Below are 21,523 nucleotides of genomic sequence, written 5' to 3' on the forward strand. Positions count from 1 at the left end.
ATCAGGTTTATTAAGAATGTTTTTCCTGGTCCTCTGTGGTCATACATAATTTCCGTTTCAAACGCTCATACGTAATTTCTGTTTCAAACGCAAAAAGAATTTTATATAAATAGATTTTGTAAAGGACAGCTGGGTTCCATGCCTGGCAGGGACGCCTCTGCTGCATCTGTTCCGGGGGAGCCACCACGGGCAGCTCAATACCTCCCCCGGGACGCTTGGTGGCAGCCTCCCTGGCGGATGATGATTCCCCAGCCTGGCGCATGGCTCCATGGGACATGGAGTCCTCCACAGCCTGGTTGGGGGCTTGGATGGCCGCCAGGGGGAGCTGCATGGAGTCAGCAGCCTGGCTGGTCATATCTTCAGCCCCACCTGGAAGGGCAATTAGGACCAGGTGGCCAAGCACCTGGAATGCTTCTGGGTGGGGTATAAAAAGGGCCAGCCACCATCACTCGGGAGAGCCAGAGTCGGGAGGAGGAGGACTAAGCCTGAGGAGGAGTGGTGGTGCTGAGGTGGAGAGAAGAAGTGTGGTTTGTGTGCAATTTAAGTGCTTGTGGGACTGTGTTGGGCCTGTGGGACACGGGGAAGGCATGCCCCACGGCTGAAGAAGAATAAAAACTGTTTTAATTAAGTATGTGCCTCTGCCTGAGTCTGTGCCGGGTCGGGCGCTATATAGCGCTCATATTACAATTTATATATAGCAGTGCTTAAACTATGGGTCATGGATTTGTCCATGATAGGTCACCATTTAATTGTGTGATAAATTTCATCAAGACTGTTCAAGCGCGACTCCTGTATCGAGTGATAAACCACCCACTATTTAGCTTACCATTCACAGCAGTGCAGCATGTGAAATAATACTGTTGACACATCACAGAGAGCTTCCGTTTCTGTGGCACTAAAATACAGGAGAGCGGCAAATGCAGGTTTACAGTTGTTCGTATGGAAAAAGACATGCAGGTTATGACAATATAATAATAACTTTATTTGCTTAAAATATTGGCACAGTGGCACAGTGCACTTAGGTACAATCTTGTAAGTGCACAAATTGCCAGCCTTGCGCACTCACAACTGTAACCCTACTTGTTCCCTACCCCTATATAATAAGCATTTCCCCTGTTCCATCCCATGACATCTCATGATCAAACTGAGAAGGCTAACAGCAAAGACATGTGTAAGAAGTGGGGGTTCGATTAGAAAATAACAGACATGCTTTTAGGGTGAAGGAACCCGTGTAGTAAGTTTGAAATGTCTAAATGAAAATAGCAGGTGCGGCTTAAGGATGTGACATCTTTTAGGGTTTCGTGATGGGTGACTCAATTGAGTGAGGATGCATATAGTGCCATGGCAGTGTTTTATACTAAAGTTTCAGTAGTCACAGACAACTGGTTGGTCCGTCATTACAAGTTTGCCTTTTCAGCATACATTAAATTTAGATCTGCAACTGAAATGCAAACATGATTTTGTATTAAGTTATTTTAAAGTAGTTTGATAATATCAGTCTACTAGTAATGTGAAAGACATGTTTTTAGACCACTGAGAACTCCAAGAACACTTGAAAATATCAAAAGGGTCAGACAAGCACAAGATATTCACAATGTTAGTCTGTAGATTTAAATATTTCAGACTGGACTGTTCACTGAATTATTCAGCAAGATTTTATCCTATCCCCTGTGCATAGTATATATATATTTTTAAGAATAATTTGGTTTCCACTTAACAGATCAATTAAAAGGAAAAAGCTAAAGTCTTTTTAACTATTTGTAAACTCATTTACAAAAATGTATTGTTAAAGGTGGAGCTCATTTGAAAATTTTTTTTTTAAAATGTTTTTTAAGACAAGGTAAATACATTGCATTGATTAATTCATTTTTTAAATACTTCATTCCTTAACTGGTGCATAAGTCAAATGACTTTTCATTCTGTGCTTTCAAATAATAATAATTTTTATTTATGCAGCGCCTTTCATACACTCAAGGAGACTTTGCAATTCAATAAACATATTAATAAGACAGTAGAAATTACATACAAGAAAATGAATAATTCTCATTGAAGAGATGTATTTTTAACCGGAGTTTGAAGTGAATAATAGATTTTTCCTTGTAAAGGCTGAGAGGAAGAGCATTACAATTTTTAGGGGCTATCACACTGAAAGCTCTGCCACCCATAGTTATTAACCTGTATTTAGGTAAGTTGAGTAAGTTAGCGTCCGATGATCTTAATGCACGGGCAGGAGTGTAAGGAAGCAGCAGCTCAGACAGATAATGAGGGGATAAACTATGAAGGCCTTTAAAGGTGAGAAGAATAATTTTATATTTGATTCTTGAAGAAACTGGTAACCAATATCATAGAGGACAGGAGTGATGTGAACAGATTTTTTAGTGTGTGTAAGTAGACGAGCAGCAGAATTCTGAGCATACTGTAATCTATTGATATATTTGGTCGGGAGGCCATAAAACAATGCATTACAATAGTTCAGACGGGTAGTGATGAAAGCATGAATGAGTGTTTCAGTATCTTTCACACCAAGGAAAGAATGCAGATGAGCAATGTTACAGAGATGAAAAAAAACTGTCTGTACTATTGAGCTAATGTGTGGTTGAAAAGTAAGAAGCTGATCAAAGATGACACCCAAATTATGGACTGATGCTGAGGGTTCAACCAGGATCCCATTTATGTAAATTTTTAGCCCACGAAGGGTAGAGAGGACAGATTTGGTACCAACTAACAAGATTTCTGTTTTATCAGGATTGAGTTGTAAAAAATTATCTGTAATCCAATGATTGATTTCCCAAATGCAGTCTGTTAGTGCAACAGGTGAAGATGTTGCAGTTGCATCAATGCTTACATAAAGTTGTGTGTCATCGGCATAGCAGTGGAAGCTTAAACCATACCGACGAATAATCTCACCTAATGGGAGCATATAGATGTTAAATAGGATTGGACCCAGAACTGACCCTTGAGGGATACCTTGTGTGAGTGAAGTAGTGGCAGATTTGCATTCCTTAATGAAGACGTAATACTGGCAATCATTGAGGTATGATGTGAACCAAGAAAGAGCATCACCAGAGATTCCAATAGCTGAAAGTTGGAATAGTAAAATATTATGGTTAACTGTATCAAAAGCTGCTCTTGAGTCAAGGAGAACTAGAATAGTGGCCCTCCCAGAATCTGCGGTTATAAGTAAGTCATTGGTTACCTTAAGTAAAGCAGTTTCAGTGCTATGTAGGGCTCTGAATCCAGATTTAAAAGGCTCAAGCAGGTTATGTCAGTTTAAATAATCATTGAGTTAAGCAGCAACACCTTTTTCTAAGATCTTAGACATAAATGGAAGTTTAGAAAGTAGAAATCATATCCACACACTACATCCTAAGAAACTTTCTCTCAGCTTTACATAAGATTAAACTAAGCATTTGCACTGGCAGTGATACACCTCAGAAATCTGTTCCTTTTTTGAGTGATTAGTTGTTTTAGTTTTAAGGCCCAGGTGCTGTTTGTGTGGCATTTGCATGTTCTCCCCATGTTCATGTAGGATTCCTCTGTGTGCTGTGGTTTCCTCCCACAGTCCAAGTTATGCAGGTTAGGTGGATTGATGGTGCTGAACTGCCCTAGTGTGTGGTTTAGGGGTGTGCGTTTTTGTGTGTGTTCATCCTGTGATGGGATAGATGCCCCATCACTTTGCTCTGAATAAACCAGATTTGGAATATGAATAAACACAATATTGTTTTAAGAATATCTTAGTCTACTACTTTTCTGTTTTACATTCATGTGAGAAAGTGTGCTTAAAAGGAAACAAAAACATTTATTTTTTTTATTTTATGGCCATTGTTATTTGTTTATTTATGACTCAGTCGTCATTATGAAAATAATCCTGTTCTTGGGTCCCAGTTCAGAACCGATTTTTCAAATTTGTGTCCTCGGATTAAAAAGTTTCAAACCCCTAATATATAGTATTGCGAAGAACCACTCCCTCCCCTTCCACACTTTCTTTGTCATTCTTTCAGCTAGCAGAAGGTACTGTAGCATCCAAACCGGTTCTGTCAGGTTCTACAGCAACTTCTACCCCTTGGCTGTCCGTACTCTGAACTCTGTGCAGCCCCCCTGCCCATAGATCTGTTCCTAATATCTTCTTCATATGCAGTACATTTGTTACACTTGTTACTACTGTTGTTTTTTTTATTATTAATAGTGGTCATTTATTTATTTATTAATTACTATCTATTCACTTACCTATTATTTATCTATTTGTAGTATAGTATGGTTCTTTACCTGTTGTACATTTGTCTTGTGTTTATGTATATGTTGCACCACATTCCAGGGGATGTCACTTTGTGCCACTGTATGCTGCAGTACTGTGTACAGATGGTATGACAATAAAGCCATATGACTTGACCTGACTTTATAGAGCACTCTGTGACAGTGTGCACTATAAAAGGTGCTATTTAAATACAGCTCAGTTGATTATCCTATTGATTGTCTTCCCCAGCTTAGTGTCTATTTGATTTTTCTTATCCAACGAATCAGTTTGAATAATTCTTCTGGCAAATTGTGAATATATAATCATACCCAAGCTGGCAGAAGAATTATGAAAATATTTCTATTTCAAATATGTGTGGGCTTCTTGTGTGGAGCCCACACAAGAAAGGCATTTGAGAAGTATAAAAACAATAATGTATACCAAGAAGCATGTTATGCTGTGAAAATGAGCCAAATGAAATAAGCATTGTTTTGTAAAGCACTTTGTGTTCAGGCTTAATATACAAGGTGTTATGCCAGTTAAATTATTTAACATTTAGGTGGGTGTTGTTACATAAGCTCTTATTGCATAGGAGTCTTGTTGTTTATTTATTTTTTGTTCACTTCTTAGTGGGAAAAAATAACATTTGCTGAATTAATTTAGTTGTCTACCAGTGAGGAAGGACAGGTAGAGCAGTGCCTTTAACAGGTAATAGTTTGTCAGCAGCAAAAGCGTGGAACTGCACCAAAGGTCACTATTGTTTGCGGTCACTATTCAGGGAGTAGATGTGGAGGTGATGGACTGATACAAGTACTTGTGGATCAATGAAGTAAAGTGTGTCGGGGGTCTGGCAGTGTGTGGTATTTAATCAATCAGTGCAGCTTAAGCTCGGTGGTGTGACTGCGTGCTGCTGTAAATCTGTGTCATTACTGGTTCTTCAATGGGTAAATTGAGGGAGAAAGAAATAAAATAAGTAGTAGTAAATCAAAGAAGTATGGATTGATCAATGAGAAGAAAAATCAGGAGATCAAGCCAGTGCGGTGAACAGGTAATAAGGTGGTTGGATTGCCCTACATGAAGCAAGGAAAAGGTGCTCCAGGTCAGGTCTCTCCTTCTGAGAATTTGAAGAGGCTGGAACCAACCGAAGGCTTTGAATGTCCATTCACAGTCTCTGAGGGATGGTGGTAGGATGTTCAAGCCAAGCTTTAGGCATCGCGTTACCAGCTAAGATGGCTGTGATAAAACCTGTTGCTGGATGACTGCACTTCCTGGTGTCTCGGCCTGGCTGTGAAGACCCAGAGGGTCAGCAGAGGAGATGAGAGAAAGAGACACACTGCAGCTCAGAGAGAGAGAGAGAGGCAACCTGACTTTACTTGTGTTTTTTTACCCTTAATTCCAACATTCTCTGGATCTAAAAATTTATTGGTTTAACTCCCATAAGAATGCTGTTGTTTTTTTGGATGGTGCTATTATTGGACACTGCTTTGTGTTTTCATTGCACTAGTCCATCCTTGGTACATGACTAATAATAATAATAATTATTCTTTACATTTTCGTAGCTCTTTTTGCACTACTTAAAGCACTTTGCAAAGTCCACAAAGGAGGACCTAGGACATAAACTCATATTCTTCTTACTTCAAGGAAGCAGTGCTGTCACTGCGCCAGCTGCATGAACTATCGATGTCTCAGGGAATGGGTAATGCCACAGATCCTGGCACCCGGGGTATCGTAGTCCACATGAGTGACAAGTTGGACTGGTCTCATAATCTAGTGCAGCTATATAAGAAAGAGCAAAACAGACTCTGAGAAAAGCATCCTAATCACAAAAGGAGGTTGCATGCTGCACATCAGAAATCCACCTCCTAACATTTAACCATCAGCCAGCTATGGAAGCACAAAACATGGAGTTACTAGTAGATCCTTCCTGTGCTAAAGTATAATACACAAAATTTAAACATGCAAATTCTGAGTTGCTGTAATTTGACACCAAGTATAGCAATCTGTGTAATCATTTATATGCTTCATCTTGCTCATACTAAACATTTACCAGGTTTCTTGGATTTTAACATCATCCATAGTCAAGAAACGTGACTGGGGCTCCTTTATACCTATGGCAGTATACATTCATAATGCCTCACTAAGTGCGTTTACATGTACCTTAATAATCCTGTTATTCACAGAAAGCTGTTTTCTAAAAAGCCATCTAACCCCTTAATTCTGGTTAGAGAGACTGGGTTATTGGTGTCTGAAGAGTTGATTTCTTCACAAATAACCTGATTGAACATGTAAAACCTTAACTGGGTTACTGGTAAGGATTTTGTTCTCTGTGTGTGTCTGTTACACTTGCTTACACATGCATAGGCTAAGATTCGCAATCGCCTTCAGCATCCACAGGTTAAAGCTCCCACAAAGATCAATTTCCTGAGGCAAATGCTCAGGTGACTGCATTATTCCTTCTCCTGTTTGAAGAATTAGTCTGTATATTTCAGAAATTACAAAATGTGTTTTGATGAACTTAATATACAGTGCTAAATTCAGCAGCACAATCTCGGTAACTTGTTAAAAGTATGCACATTACATTGTTTGATTACTTTTTAAAGTAATGAGTTAACTAATGTAATACTTATTTTACTGAGGTAAAAATGCCAGCGTTATTATCCCAGCAGCACTGGGTATAAGGCAAGACGCATACGTACGCTGGTCATTTGCAGGGCCTAGTCATTTGCTGTGTGGAATCTAGTAATGGAAAAATATTAGTAAAGTGTCTGTTTAGTTTTTAGCAAAGTGTATTGCATTTATCACGTAATTATAACTTCTTATCCCATATAGCACTTATGAGGTAAGGATCTCGTAATTATAACTTAGTATCTCATAATTACCAGATAAGATCTTGTATTTGTAAAATAAGGATCTTGTGATTATGACTTAATACATCATAATTACAAGATAAGATCTCTTAATTACAAGATCTCGTAATCATGACTTAAGATCTCATTATTACAAGATAAGATCTCGTAATTATGTTTTAATATCTCATATGATGATTTACTATCTCATAATTCAGTAATAAGATCTTGTAATTACAAGATACGATTTTGTAATTACAAGATTTCTTAATTACAAGATCTAGTTATTGTGACTTACTATCTTATAATTACAAGCTTGGATTACGTAATTATGGCTTAGTATCTCGTAATTATGAAATAAGATCTTGCAATTATGACTTAGAACCTCATCATATAAAATAAGATTAGATTTAATCTCAATTATAATTACAAGACCTTGTAATTACAAGATCATATCTTCACAATTTCTTATTGAAATACATTTCACAGGCAGGCACCACAGGTGCCTCTTCTGCTTAACTCAGAACATAGGGTGCATGGCATGTTGGTATCTACTGTAGGTTCAATAGTCTGGATTTCAGATGCAGATTTTTTTCTGGACACACTAGCTTCCTTTCATATCCCAAAGACATACAAGTTTGGTGTTAATAGGCAAATTTAAATTGTAATTCTGTGGGTATGAGAGTGTACCCTGTGATGAATTGGAGCTGTTTTTCCAGCATTGGTTTTTGTCTTGTTTTCATTTCTTCCTGGGCAGCTTCTCCTATTGTATTCTTAAATCTGGATCAAAAATTTCAACAAATGAATGCATGATTGGATAACTTATTTACTGTGGCAGAGTGACGTCATATGCAGCATTGCTTTTTTGTAATGAGGTAGACTTTTGTCTGGTAGTCTCCATTGAATTAAGCTAGTTTGGAAATAATGAGAACATAAAACACAATCAGTCAGTCCTATTTGTGTATGCCTGTCTGATCTCAGAGCCTACAAGGTGATTTTATATTTCTAGATTAATCACAGGGTTGAGTCATGTCAGGGTTATCCTAGTATTCAGATAGATGGCTACTGAGTTCACTGCATTTGCTGGGCATTTTGCAAACTGTGCTTTCTGTCCATTGATCCAACTATACTTTATTTAATGGGCATTTGTGAGAAGATATTCTGTAAAATATGCTGGCAATTTTTAAAGGGCAGGCAATAGTTAAACAAGTTTTTATTATGTTCTTGTTCCTAAGTAAATGAGAGTCTATTGTAATAAATATGAATGATTCTAGTAAATGATCACAAAGTAGGCTGTTGCCTGGAGGTCCAGGACAGACGTAGCGTTTGCCATCTGCTTATCAGCCACACAAAGAGATGTTGGGAATTGACATTAACTTCCTTTAAGGTTTATCAGTAATGTGTTACCCAAATTGTTTGTGGTGCTCAGTTTAACGTGCTGTAAATGCCATTCAGTGTCTTGATGCACATGCATTCGCCTGCCCACAGCAACTTACTCAAAAAATACATTAAGGGTGACGCCAAAAACTCCATGTTGGACTTTGGAAAGACTGTGTTTAGAAGCCAGGAAGACTCGTGCTTCCTGCAATGGAAGACCCCATCCAAATTATGTAAGCATTGTCTCATAATGGCCAAAGCATCAAATTGAGTAGCACAGTTCTGAGTAACTAGCCAACCCGCGGCGTAGCATACGCTGCATAATTATGTATTGATGGGTGAACAGTTCCTGAAAGACACAGTTGTCCAAATGGGGTGGGTTTGAGGATACGACTGTAGGTGAATGAAAACATGGAACTCTGGAGAGGGCAACATACAATAATGACTGACAATTGGAGGACCATCGTTGCATGCTAATGCAGCGATTCACATCCGCGACAAACATGCTTCTTCTTAGATGGTCCTGCCGCGTCCACCCTCGTTCTCGAAGCATACACACCGCCTGGTCATGTGCCCGCTTGCAAGAGCAACTCACAGAGACCCACCCACCAACTTTAAGACCATGGCGTGTAAAACAGTTTGCGATGGTGGACACGGTCGTGCGTCGTAACCAAAAAGAATAATGAAAAGTCAACGTGGCTCAGAGGTGCATGTAAACTGTAGCAGAGACGAACGCGAATGACGCTGTGTTTTATGAGTTGCTGCGTCCGAGTTGGTGGGCGTGGCTCTGTGAGTTGTCATTGTATCCAATGACGCCGTGTTTTGTGAGTTGCTGCGTCTGAGTTGGTGGCCGTTGTCATCTTATCCAATGGTCTTAGAGTTGGTGGGCGTGGCTCCGTCCTGCATGCTCCATGGGTGTCTTGCTCACTGGCAGCTTAGTGAATTATATATATAGATGATGCGCTGTGTAACTGAGTGATTTGGCACACTTTTTAGCACCTCCGATGTCGAAATATGGAGATACTTCTACTGTTCACTTATGATTTGTAAGTTGTGTTGTGGTTTTCAAATGAGTGTCTGGATTTTTCTTCAGGTAATCTGGTCTTCTTCCCGTATCCTGAAGAAGTGGATATTAGGTTAAGTGATTATTCTGAAATGGTCTTATATAAGTGAATGTGCATTGCAATGCATTGTTACCAGATTCACAATGGCTGTCTTGCGTCCAGTGCTGCCATGATATTCGGTGGGCCTCTGTGATTCCTGAATTGAATTAAATAGGTCGGAGAAATGCTGGATGTATAGAGAGTCCACTAAACCAAAACAAACAAACACAATTACTGCTTGATCTGTCCAAAGCAATTCAGTTTTGAACTTATAAGCAATAAATATCTTGTCTGACCATTAACTACTTATTAGTATTTCTAAAGGAGTGGTTTCTGATGAGCGTTTCGGTGTGGAGGAGCAGTGGCTCCTATGTAATGTTTGTGCTTCTCACCCTATCTCTAAGGCAGAGCCCATACACCCTGTGAAAGAAACTCACTTCTGCTGCTTGTATCCGTGATTGAGCTCTTTTGGCTACTCGTGACCATGGGTAAGGATACGGACGTAGATCAACTGGTAAATCGAGAGCTTTGCCTTTTGGCTCATCTCCCTCTTCACCATGACTGACCATTACAATGTCCACATAACTGTGGATGCTGCATTGATCCACCTGTCGATCAGATTATAGCAGAAACTTTGTACTTGAAAACTTGAGATAAAACATTTTATTCTGTCATCAATAAAAATACATGGGTTAAGTAACATATAAAAGTATACATATATCATTTTTGTGTGGAGTATTCTTTTAATACCCAACTGTCTTTGTCTTTTTGGCAGGTTAGCTTTGACTTTATTTTAAGCAGATCTAACCTAGTGGCAGAGTTTGACTATAAACTACAAAGCCACCTGTCCAGTAACAGTCACTGACCGAGTGTATGGTCCTCTACAGATATATAACTGGCAATGCGATAAAAAGAGGAAAAAAGTATTAATTAACTAGAGCCCAACAGACCTAAGAGGAAAAGAGTAGCCAACACTGGACATGAAACCACGATTCATGGAGAAACCCCACAGAGATACTGGGGGTTCCTGTAAACTCCACACAGACTGACTGGGCTGGAATTGGAATCTTGTTTGCTTGAGCCATGAGGTAGCAGCGCTATTTATATAGCACTGCTGCTAAGAATTACTCCGAGACATAGTGTTAAGATGACAAAAATGCATTCCACATTAGAAATAATACACATTGTGAGAAGAATGTTGTTAGTATTATTCAAATGGTAATGTTCTTCAGAAGCAAGATTCCTTATGAGATTGGCTTCACAAGAGGTTACTTCTAAATTAGAAGACATTCCGTTTATTCTGCTGTTTTGATTTTTAGGAATGGCATACAGGAAGCAAGTTCAATTGAGCCACCACTCCTCCTTATCTCTGACAATAAACAGTACTACATTTTCAGGAAGAACAGATTCCTCTTGCTCTGAGTTTTTGTGTTATTTTTCTGCCTTTGCAGCAAATGTATCTGCATAGCAGCTAATGTCCCTCATCCCAAGATGCTGCTTTGTGTAGAATGCTAGTCACCTTAATATAAAAAAACTTAAAAAATAAGGGAATTGGATTTGTTTCTGCATGTAGTGGGTTTCTCTTTAGATGTGTGTCCTATTATATTTGAATGTTGTCTATGAACTGTATTGTCATTCAAAATTGGATCAGAATCAAAGGCTGCTAATATAGTTTATTAATCAAATGAAAATTATCCTTCCTGCACAATAACATGGGCCTGGGTCATTATCACACTGTAATTTACAATCCATTTCATGTCACTGTAATTTTCTAAATTGATCCCTACTGTGCCTTGTAAATCACCAAAATGTCCCCTTTTTTAATAATTAAAAATATACAATAGATTCAGGAAATATCCATAGCCCTTCACTTTTTTCACATGCAGACTTGTGCTAAAATCATTTTACATTATTTTTTCTGCATAAAAAGCTTGATAACCCCAGAATGACAAAGCGAAAACAGGGTTTTTGAAATTTTTGTAAATATACTAAAAATACAAAAACTAAAATATCACATTGACAAAAGTATTCAAACCCTTTCCTATAACACTTGAAATCTGGCTCAGGTGCATTCCATTTAACTGATCTTCGTTGAGATGTTTCTGCACCTTGTTGCTTGATATGGGGAGATTGAATTTAAATGATTTAAGCTCAAAGCTGTAATATAACAATATATGAAAAAAGTGAAGACGTCTGAATATTTTCTGAAGCCACTGTACATGAGACATCCACATTGCATCAGTGTATCCAATTACTTGTTACGGTATAAAGACATACTAATGAGTGTGCAAATGGACTGAATTTATTTAGAACTAGGGGGCTCCGCCCCCTGCTCGCTTTGCTCACCCACATCTAGGTTTGGATCACTGGATATACAATTTAAAGAGATTGATATTTTCATGGAAATTGTTACATACATTATTTTCACTTTTAGTTTAAAACCTTAGTAAAAACAATTTGTGGAATTAACTTTTCTTCATGATCGCATTGAATTTTGATTCCGTGTTTGGACTTACATCGTGACAATGCAATGTATAACTGCCTGTGAGTGAATATCGTTTCTTTCTCTCTAATAAATAAAACGACTTTCTCGATTGTTTGTCCATGCTCTTTCTTCTTCGCTTTGTCGTTGACGTGTCATCTAGAACGTATAAAATTATTGTCCTGATGAAATCTGACAAAAGCATTCACACGACTGAGGTTAGATGACCATGATCTTGTTTAAAAATAGTTGTAGTTAGGGCATGACTTGAAAGAATCACATGTTAAAAGTCTCAGTCTCACGTGACTTCATACCACAACGTTTTTGGAATCTTTTAATTCTCGCTGGCAACACGAATTAGACAATCTACAAGTCTCTGACTTAAAGTTTAAATCCGAACAATATATTTGATTTCTTTTTGCTGTTCTGTTATTTCACTGAGTAATAATTTCTGTTTGTTTGCGCTAACATTTTTGAATTCTTTACGATGTTCTACTTTGTCATCTACTCGTTGTCCTTTATTCCCGTCCCCGGGCATAGTTAAATCTCTTTCTCACGAGATGTATAACGCTGCTCGTGTTGTGAAGGGGGGGCTGATCGCATGCTAAGGAGATGTGGTCAGATCAGCTGTTGTCTTGCTGTTGCTGACAGCGAGCTGCATGTTCTGCTTGTCACACTACATGTTGATCATTTAAAAGCCTGTACAGCAGCTGTCTTTTGCCAATTCGCATCTCTGCCGCTCACATTGTTAAGGGTGGGGGCTAAACACACGCTAAGGAGATGCGGTTGTATCATCTGCTGGCTTGCTGCTGCTGGCGAGCTGTGTGTTCTGCTTGTTGCACTGCGCGTTGATCATTTAAAAGCCTGTCCTTTTGTCTCACTGCCTTGTTTCGCATGACATCAAAGTGTCTTCTGAGAAGATCACGTCTCATCTCCCTCCTAAGATTTTTTAATCTTTAATAATAGAGATATATACACTGTTGTTGGGTGGGATTGGTAGTGTAGGCACTGGTACTGCTGCCTCATGTGTACAGCAATCTTTGCTAGAATAGGATACCTAGTCGCTGTCCATGTGGAATCGGTATTTTCTCCACATGTTTGAGCTGCTTTTTCTCTAGGGAAGAGTTCCATAAACTATGGGTCGTGAGTTGCCGCCAGAGGGTAGAGATTATTTTATGCGAGTAAGATGCCTTCGGTTTGTGTATGGTGGATTGGTGTGGGTTGATTAAGCAATTGATGTTGTCCTCATGATCTTCCGCGACCAACCTCAATCTCTGATGATCAGTGGCGATTTTGCTCCAAAAGATGCACTAGGGCTTATTTTCAGGGGATATCGTATATTGTTGTACATGAATAAATATAAATTTATCCAAATACAGTCATGTCACCTTCTTCTGGAATATCGTCATAACTCTCCACATTCAAACCCTGAATTTCTTGCTACTCCGGCCGCTTTTAGGATCCTCCAGGATCGATGTGTGTACTTTGATGTTTGATGAATGGTTTGATATTGACATACAAATGTATTCATGTTGCCTTTATATTCAAGCGTTGCATATTCCCCATAGTAATGACACAATATATTTTAAAGGTCTCACATACCATCTTCTGTGCCGTCTTTTTTTTTTTTTTTGTACCTTTCAATACCATCAGAACGTATGGCGGCGTGTTTGAGCCACAGAGAAAAAAAATTACATAATGAATAAGTCTATTTTGTGATTAAAGTGGAAAATTCGGCTTTAAACTCGAAATGTCCACTTTAATCCCGTAGTTTACTTTGTCATTAAAGTAGACTGTCGTAAACATCATCTTAAACCGACCCAGTTCTTAATTGCAACACACTTCTGGGGCTTCCTCGTGACCTGACAGCAGCGGCAATAGATTGCCACACAGAACACATTAAATTTATAATATTTCAGCTTTCTGCACATTTAGAATTCTTAGATTTATACTTGTATCACTTTCATGATGAAATGTACTAAACTATGTATGTTACATTTACAGATAAATCGTTAACTTTGTTTAAATAATGAATACTGTTAATAGTTACATATATGGGGTGGCATGGTGACAGAGTGGTAGTGCTGTTGTCTCGCAGGGAGTCGCGTCCCTTGTGTACCCTGCCTGTAGTTTGCAGGTTTTCTTGGTGGGTTTCCACAGTGTGCTCAGTTTTCCATCCAAAGACATGAAGGTTTGGGGATTTGGTGAAGCTACAATGATGTTAGTGTATGTGTGTGCTTCTGGCCACAGTGACAACTATAAAAGATAATAAATTCCTAATTTCAACCTAGTACAACAAGGACATTACCAAGAAACCCTTAATATGGTAACGTTTTGATCCTTTGGTCACAATGTGACAGTACTGGAATTTTGTGTTTTATTTTTTTGTCATAAGTTCAGATATGAAGTTTAATTATATTCAATATATTTCCATTTGTAATTCTGTTTTCATATTTGACTGAAATAAACATTGTCATTGTACCCCTTTGTGCAAAACATTTGCTAGTCAGTCAGTCACACCTAATGAAAAACCGTTTCATCGTGTTAATTCAACTTAACCTTTTCTCTTAACTAAGCTGTCATGATTTGGGGAAAATTGTTTTCAGATTTTGTCGACGTATTTTTATCAGTTCTTTTTTCTCAGTTACAGGTATTATATGTGGAGAACTTGAGTCTTGATTTAGTTTTTATCTTATTTTGAGTTTCCTGAATATTTATCATGTCTTGACACGCTGCTAATTTATTTCCTATAGGGTACCCCATTTTTCCAGTATTGTTTGCTGTTATTAGCCATGGGAACAGCTGGACGCTGCGATGTATGATGCCACTGCTACAACAGTATAAAGGTCAGTATCACACACATCTGGGTTGTCAGATGTTCTGGATTCAAAACGGTGATTTGTTAGTGGTGTAATTGTATTAGTGATTTGGGTTTTGAATTTTGGCATTTTTCCTCATCCTTGTGTGTGTTTGTGATTTTAAATAAGGTGATTCAGTCCTTTTTTTGTCTACTGTTAAAACCCTGATGGGATTTTTGGAATGTCCATTTCCTAATTTGCTATTCTGTCTCTACTTTATTTTTCTTCGGGGCAGAACATCATCACCACAACTTCACTTAAAAGATTGACAATACTCATGAAAAATTACATAGGAAGAGTGAATAGGGTGTCATAAGATGAGCAATAGAGATCTTAGGGTTATAGAACTCTCATCACTGAGTATAGAAGCCTGTGAAAAATATAGTACAGGGCCCATTCAGCACTTTATAGAATTAAACATTGGTAGAACATTTTATATCACTTTGCTTGCATCAACAATCAACATTACTCACAAACCTTTCAAAAAAAGTTCTCATTTTTGTTTGCACACAAGAGAGAGTTCATTTCTTCATCAAAGCAAAGCAGTTATATGCAAATATTTGAATTTAGACAAAAATCCTTTAACCGTGTAAAGCAAAAAAAGTAGACTTTTATTTCAGTATTTCAAAAAATATTATATTCCAAAATATGCTATATTGTTTTACTTCCCTTCTCTTGCATTTAGTAGTTTCCTTTGAATAACTATTACTTGAACACTAAGTAAGAGCCCGACAAAATCCTAGGTTTGACAATTTGTAAAATCCTAGGGATGGGCTTTGTGTGGATAGGAGTTGACAATAAATGAGCACTCACCAGGAAGTGCAATGCATATGGTGCTGCGATGAGGAATGCAGAGCCTGGGAGTTTTGGATCTTACAAAGAGAAGAGACACCTGTCTGTCTGATGTCTCGTGGTTTACATACTATGACAAAATGGAAAAAAGAATGAGATTGACTGAACTCATTGTACTTGTTAACCCTTTGGGTGGAAACTGGTACTGTCTGGTAGCACGTTATTGGCTTTCAGAAAAAGGGACGCACTAACGATACTTTGGGAATGGAAACAGTGCTGGGAAGTCATCACGCAGTTGAATAGTTTGATATGTCCTGATATTCTAGTCATGTAAATTGACATGTGTTCATGACCAGATCAGCAACTGCAGTTGTCAATTTTGACATCTTCTCTGACTAGAAGTCATGTAAAGTGCCATTATCTCAATGGATAATCTGGAAGTTATAACCCAGGAATTGAATTATTTTGCACACATGCAGATCTGAGCGTGATCCTTATGAGTTCAAATCATGTGAAGTCACCAATTACCCAGATGTCTTAGAATGAACCTTGAAGTGCCTACAGGTGAAGTTGGCCACAAGGCACAACACTGAAGTAATATAAACCCTCATTTTCTCTTCTTTGTAAACAAATTGTGTGTTATCTGTGAGAAAATGCAAGAATTGCTTTGTTGAAACAAAATATTTGACCACAAAGACTGAAGTAAAGTATGACAGGTGCATCAAATGTGAAGTGTACTATACCAACAAACAATTTAATGAAAAGTAAGAAAGATAACTCCATTTATACAAAATAAACTAGGTGTTTTAGGAAAGGCAGGTTTCAACAAGCCTAAGTAGTCTCTTTGAAATGCAGCATTCCTTTTATAATGAGTTCGTTATTTTTAAGCATAAATTTAATAAATAATGCCTTTCATGCAGGTTGCAGAGCAAATACATCATGTTCGCTGCTGTTGCACTTATAAACTGTTTGTTGAGAATGTGGTATTATGTTGTAACAATGTGTATGTGTATGTATGTATGTGTGTAACAATAGTTCTTTGCACATTTTGAAACTGGTGTACATTACAGTACATTAATGCAGTTAAAATGTAGATGTCAAGATTGCACAGGTTATTTTTTAGTTATTTCACAGACCTCATATAATTGTACACTTTTGTGTAATTTATTTCTTCTTGTGCTCTCCCTTTTTTGTGTTTGTTTTACACAGGCACCACCATTTTTTAGTGCTTAATGGTTACCAAGATGTTACACTGTTGCCAGCCACATGGTGTACATCAAGCATAGCCAAATTAATCTGTGCTTTAAATATTTTCTGACCGTTGTAACAATATCAAAGAAAGTTTTTTGTAAGAATTTGTTTTGAGCACTCTTCTTATTAGTAAAATTCGATGTAAACTGTAGTATTTGACTTGTTATTTATTGCTATCCTTTAAACAGTGACTATCAGCCTCTTGTGTCTTGCTTAAGTTTGACTTCTCTTTGGCAATGACCCTAAAATATCTGACACCTTGATTAAATTAAAGTACCCATCAGGATTTACATAGAAAAACCCAAATGGTCACAGCATGGGTGTACCATAGCAGCAACAGTGGCACATATTCTCACATTGAATAAATCTCAACTGCCTAACAACACATGTGGGAAGTGTAGGAAATGAAGGAAGCTCTAGACAGAAAACAACCTGCCAAAAATGAATAGAAGTAATGTGAGATGTGAATCGTCACTACTATATTTCTTAAAGGATAAGTTTGGTATTTTTCAAGTTGAAGTTATTTTTTCACAAACATGGTATATATTGTAACAGATAGAGGTGTGGTCCACCTCTTGAACCCTCAGGTACCACTCTGAACACCAGGTAAAAGTATAAATGGTATTTATTTTACTATTACGTGCACAAAGCACTCCCCACACCACACTATTCATACACTACACAATTCTCAATACTACAAACTCTCCTCCTCGCCCAGACACTTCGCCCTCCTACCTCCCAGCTCAGCTCAGTATCTGGGCTTTCCCACAGTCCTTTTATATCCCCTGACCCGGAAGTGGTTCCTGGTCAAACCCACAAGTCCTTATTCCCTCCGGGTCAGGGTAAACAGTCCTTTCTTCAGCCCGGGAGCACGTCGTTCCTTCCTGTCACGTGATGCTGACGCACTCCCGGGTTATAGGGCACATAAGAGCCCACTAGCCCCCCTACAGCGACTCCCGGTGGTCCCCAAGGTATCCAGCAGGGCTGTGTATATAAACTACAAAGTCCAAGAGGCCCTGCTGGAACTCGGGGCACGATTATGCTGTCCGGAGGGCTCCTCCTGGCGGCCTGGGGGTGGCGACCGGAGTCTGTAGCCAGTCGTCCATCACAATATTCATTTGCCATGCAAAATTGTGTTCCAAACTTCCTTTGTTTTTTAGAAAAATATCTTGCCCACACCTAGCACCTTACATTAGAATTACTGGGGCATGAAGCACCACCAGAAAACTTACTGAATATGCCAATTTTTCAAGCCAAGACAGTTGTTGAATATTGATCCACATCTTGCAATTATGTAGACATTATAAAATAGCTTATACGTGTAATTTTTCAACAGTAAAACACAAATACTATGAGATTCAGCCATTTTAAAAGGAAACCATCCATGCATGATAGCTCAGCACTTGTAGTCTTCTACCATCACTTTTTGTTTCTTTTCAAATGACCAAATCAAAGTAAACTGTGTACCACTTGGATGGCTTTGTTTTAATTTACTTCCGTATTTATGTGAGAACTCGCACAAGCGAACAGAAGACGAATCCTCACTTTAAGAAAAACAGTACCAGGACTGTGTGATTATGTGCAAAATAATTATTTCCAGATCCTTTTTGTTGCATCGAAAAAACAGAAGGAATGTTGTCTTTTATTGAAACTCTAAGAAGATGTAGTCGGTAGGTTTTAGTTTTTTATTTTCCAGTGGTGCTTTATCCCCCATTGCCTGCATTGTAAAGTGTCAGTGTGGGCAAAATATTTTAAGAATTTATAGAAAATGCTTGATTTTTTTAACACAATTTTGTGCAGCAAATGCATATATACCATGTTTGTGAAGAAATAACTTGAAAAATATATTTTTCCTTCAAGTTAACAATAGAATTTATTTTAATGGTTATTACTATATTTTTTTACTTTAAATAATTACACGATGACCATCTTAACCAGTTCAATCCATCCACATCTTTTTTCTAATCTTCAAGAAAGAGTCACTGCCATTTTCAGTTGATCACTTCACAAAATTGTCCGTGGTTCTCCTCTTGATTTCATTCTTTGAGATTTATCCCTGAATACGTATGACTTCAGACCTTTGTCATTCTTCTTTCACTCTAGAATTACACTGGAATGCTTTCCATTTTATACTCTGGTATCGTACTCTATATTTTATTGGTCCCCATGGAGAAATTCGGGTATTATAGAAATTCAAAGCTATTACAGCAACAAAGATGTTGCTACACACATTTATACAGTGTAGCTTTCTAATCCGTTCTGCTCTTTGGTAGTTAAATTGAGCTTCTGTCTTCCAGTCCAGCATGTCATTCGCATGTTTATGGACCCCAAGTACTTGAAGCGCTGCTCCATCTCCACATCCGTACCCTGGATAATGACTCGGCATAGTGTCTCTTTGGTGTGGCAAACCTCTGTTTGTGAGGTCCAAAAACCCACGTTCCATATTCATCACTGCTGCATTATATACATTGGACTTCTAGACAAGCATAAATCGGTTGTGAGCTCTCATGTATAATGATCCTGTCCCTACAACTCATTTGATTTTGTTAAAGTGAGTCACTGGGCATGTCACATTATGAGACAGGATTACTGGGAAACATGCCGCTAACTGCCTCCTACTTGCTAAGATTATGTAAGTGGTGGTTACCATCTAAAATAGCTTGGAAAGTCACGTATTGTGACGTGGTCTTTACTGAAACCTTGTAATCCAGATTTGTGGTTGGTAGGAGTGAGGGACCGATCACAGCAGCATCAGCTGCAAGGCAGGAGGCAACCCTTTTAAGGTCACCAGTTCATTGCTACTGTCTGTAAATATTAAGTTAAAATGATAGCTTTTAATTTTTATTGGGTGAAACAGAAGGTTGATTAGCACTCAGTATGTTAAAGTGAAAAAACTAAACTTCAATCTTTACCCAAAGCCCCAGCCAATTTAAAGTTCATGTGTGTGATACTCTTATGAAGATGTGTGCTTGCATGAATGGCCTCCCAATTGTTTTTATGAGCAGGTGATTTCTAAATGATCTTTGTTAAAAGCAATGTACTTCAGAAATGAAAATTCTCACATTCTTAAATTTAGATAGTTTGCATTATATCGGACTACAGTTCCTTCTCCAAGGGGCAAATGTAATAATGCATTGTTAAACTACTGCTAGATTTGAGCCAACTCTCCCTTAGTGGCGTCCGGAGAAAGCACTGAAAGGGGTGACAGATAACCTGTGATCTGTGCTTGACCTCCTCATGTCCCACCCCACATCCCCCACTCCCTCCACATCTCCTTGCCTTTCACTGCATTCCACTCCTATTTGTGGTGGCTGTCCATTTGTTTAGTGGTCTTGTACTCTGTTCCAGTCTAGTCTTCAGGAGCCTCTTCTGCCCCTCCACCTCCCCTTCCTGTTAGTCATTGTTCTGATAGAGGAAGTGTATGTGCAGGACAGGAGGAAGGGACTTGCTTCGACTGCTAGGGTGGGAGAGCTACTTTTGCCGTGCTTGTCTCCACTCTGGTTTCCGGATAACGCACTGAGTTATTATTAGTTGCAAGTTCCTTTCAGGAACCAGCTTTTGTTCACTGGCCAGATTTGAATTGTTAGTGCATTGAGTTCCCCAATTAGTAGTAGAAGGTGAAAGCGTCATGTTTGTATCCTGTGTTGCATTAACAAATTTTCATGGTAAAGTGTTGAAAATGAGTTGCAAAGCTACACCATAATTTTGGGATGTAAATACTTTGAACAGTGTTTTAAAACTGCACACTCATTTCCTGTATACTTCAGGGGGGCCTTTAATCTTTGACATCTCTTTTTCTGCATTGTTGTGCTCACACATCTTGCTTTACCTTTTTCATACATAATGCCACTCTTAATATTATCATTTTTATTTTATAATGAATATATTTTAGCTAACTGTAAGAAACTGATACCATAAAAATTATATAGAATATGTAATTACTTAAAAAGTCACATTTTTCTTTGGCTGCTTTGTAGTTTAGTAAGAAAAAAACCTTGTATTTTATCCATCCATTTTCCAACCCGCTGAATCCGAACACAGGGTCACGGGGGTCTGCTGGAGCCAATCCCAGCCAACACAGGGCACAAGGCAGGAAACAATCCCGGGCAGGGTGCCAACCCACCGCAGGACACACACAAACACACCCACACACCAAGCACACACTAGGGCCAATTTAGAATCGCCAATCCACCTAACCAGCATGTCTTTGGAATGTGGGAGGAAACCGGAGCGCCCGGAGGAAACCCACGCAGACACGGGGAGAACATGCAAACTCCACGCAGGGAGGACCCGGGAATCGAACCCAGGTCCCCAGATCACCCAACTGCGAGGCAGCAACGCTACCCACTGCGCCACCGTGCCGCCCCCTTGTATTTTATTTGTATTAAAATTCTTTTACATTTTTTTTGTGGGGAAATGTATATGATATTTAGAATATGTATGTACAATACAGTGGATTCAGAAAGTAGTCAGACCCCTTTACCTTCTTAACAGTTTGTTTTGTAGGTTTAATTTTATATTGGATAAATTTGACATGTTTGCCCATCAGTCTGCTCTCAATAACCCATAGTGGCTAAGTG

General features: G+C 38.5%; 1 protein-coding gene across 1 annotated transcript in view; it reads left to right on the forward strand.

The window, feature by feature from the left end:
- Positions 1-21,523, forward strand: part of myo9aa (myosin IXAa) — a 568,471-nt gene that overhangs the window by 164,411 nt on the left and 382,537 nt on the right. Inside the window, 1 exon segment of the mRNA XM_028823069.2 lies at positions 14,796-14,888. The gene's annotated coding sequence lies outside the window, so the exon portion shown is untranslated.

The sequence above is a fragment of the Erpetoichthys calabaricus genome, chromosome 17, assembly GCF_900747795.2.
Source record: "Erpetoichthys calabaricus chromosome 17, fErpCal1.3, whole genome shotgun sequence".
NCBI lineage: Eukaryota > Metazoa > Chordata > Cladistia > Polypteriformes > Polypteridae > Erpetoichthys > Erpetoichthys calabaricus.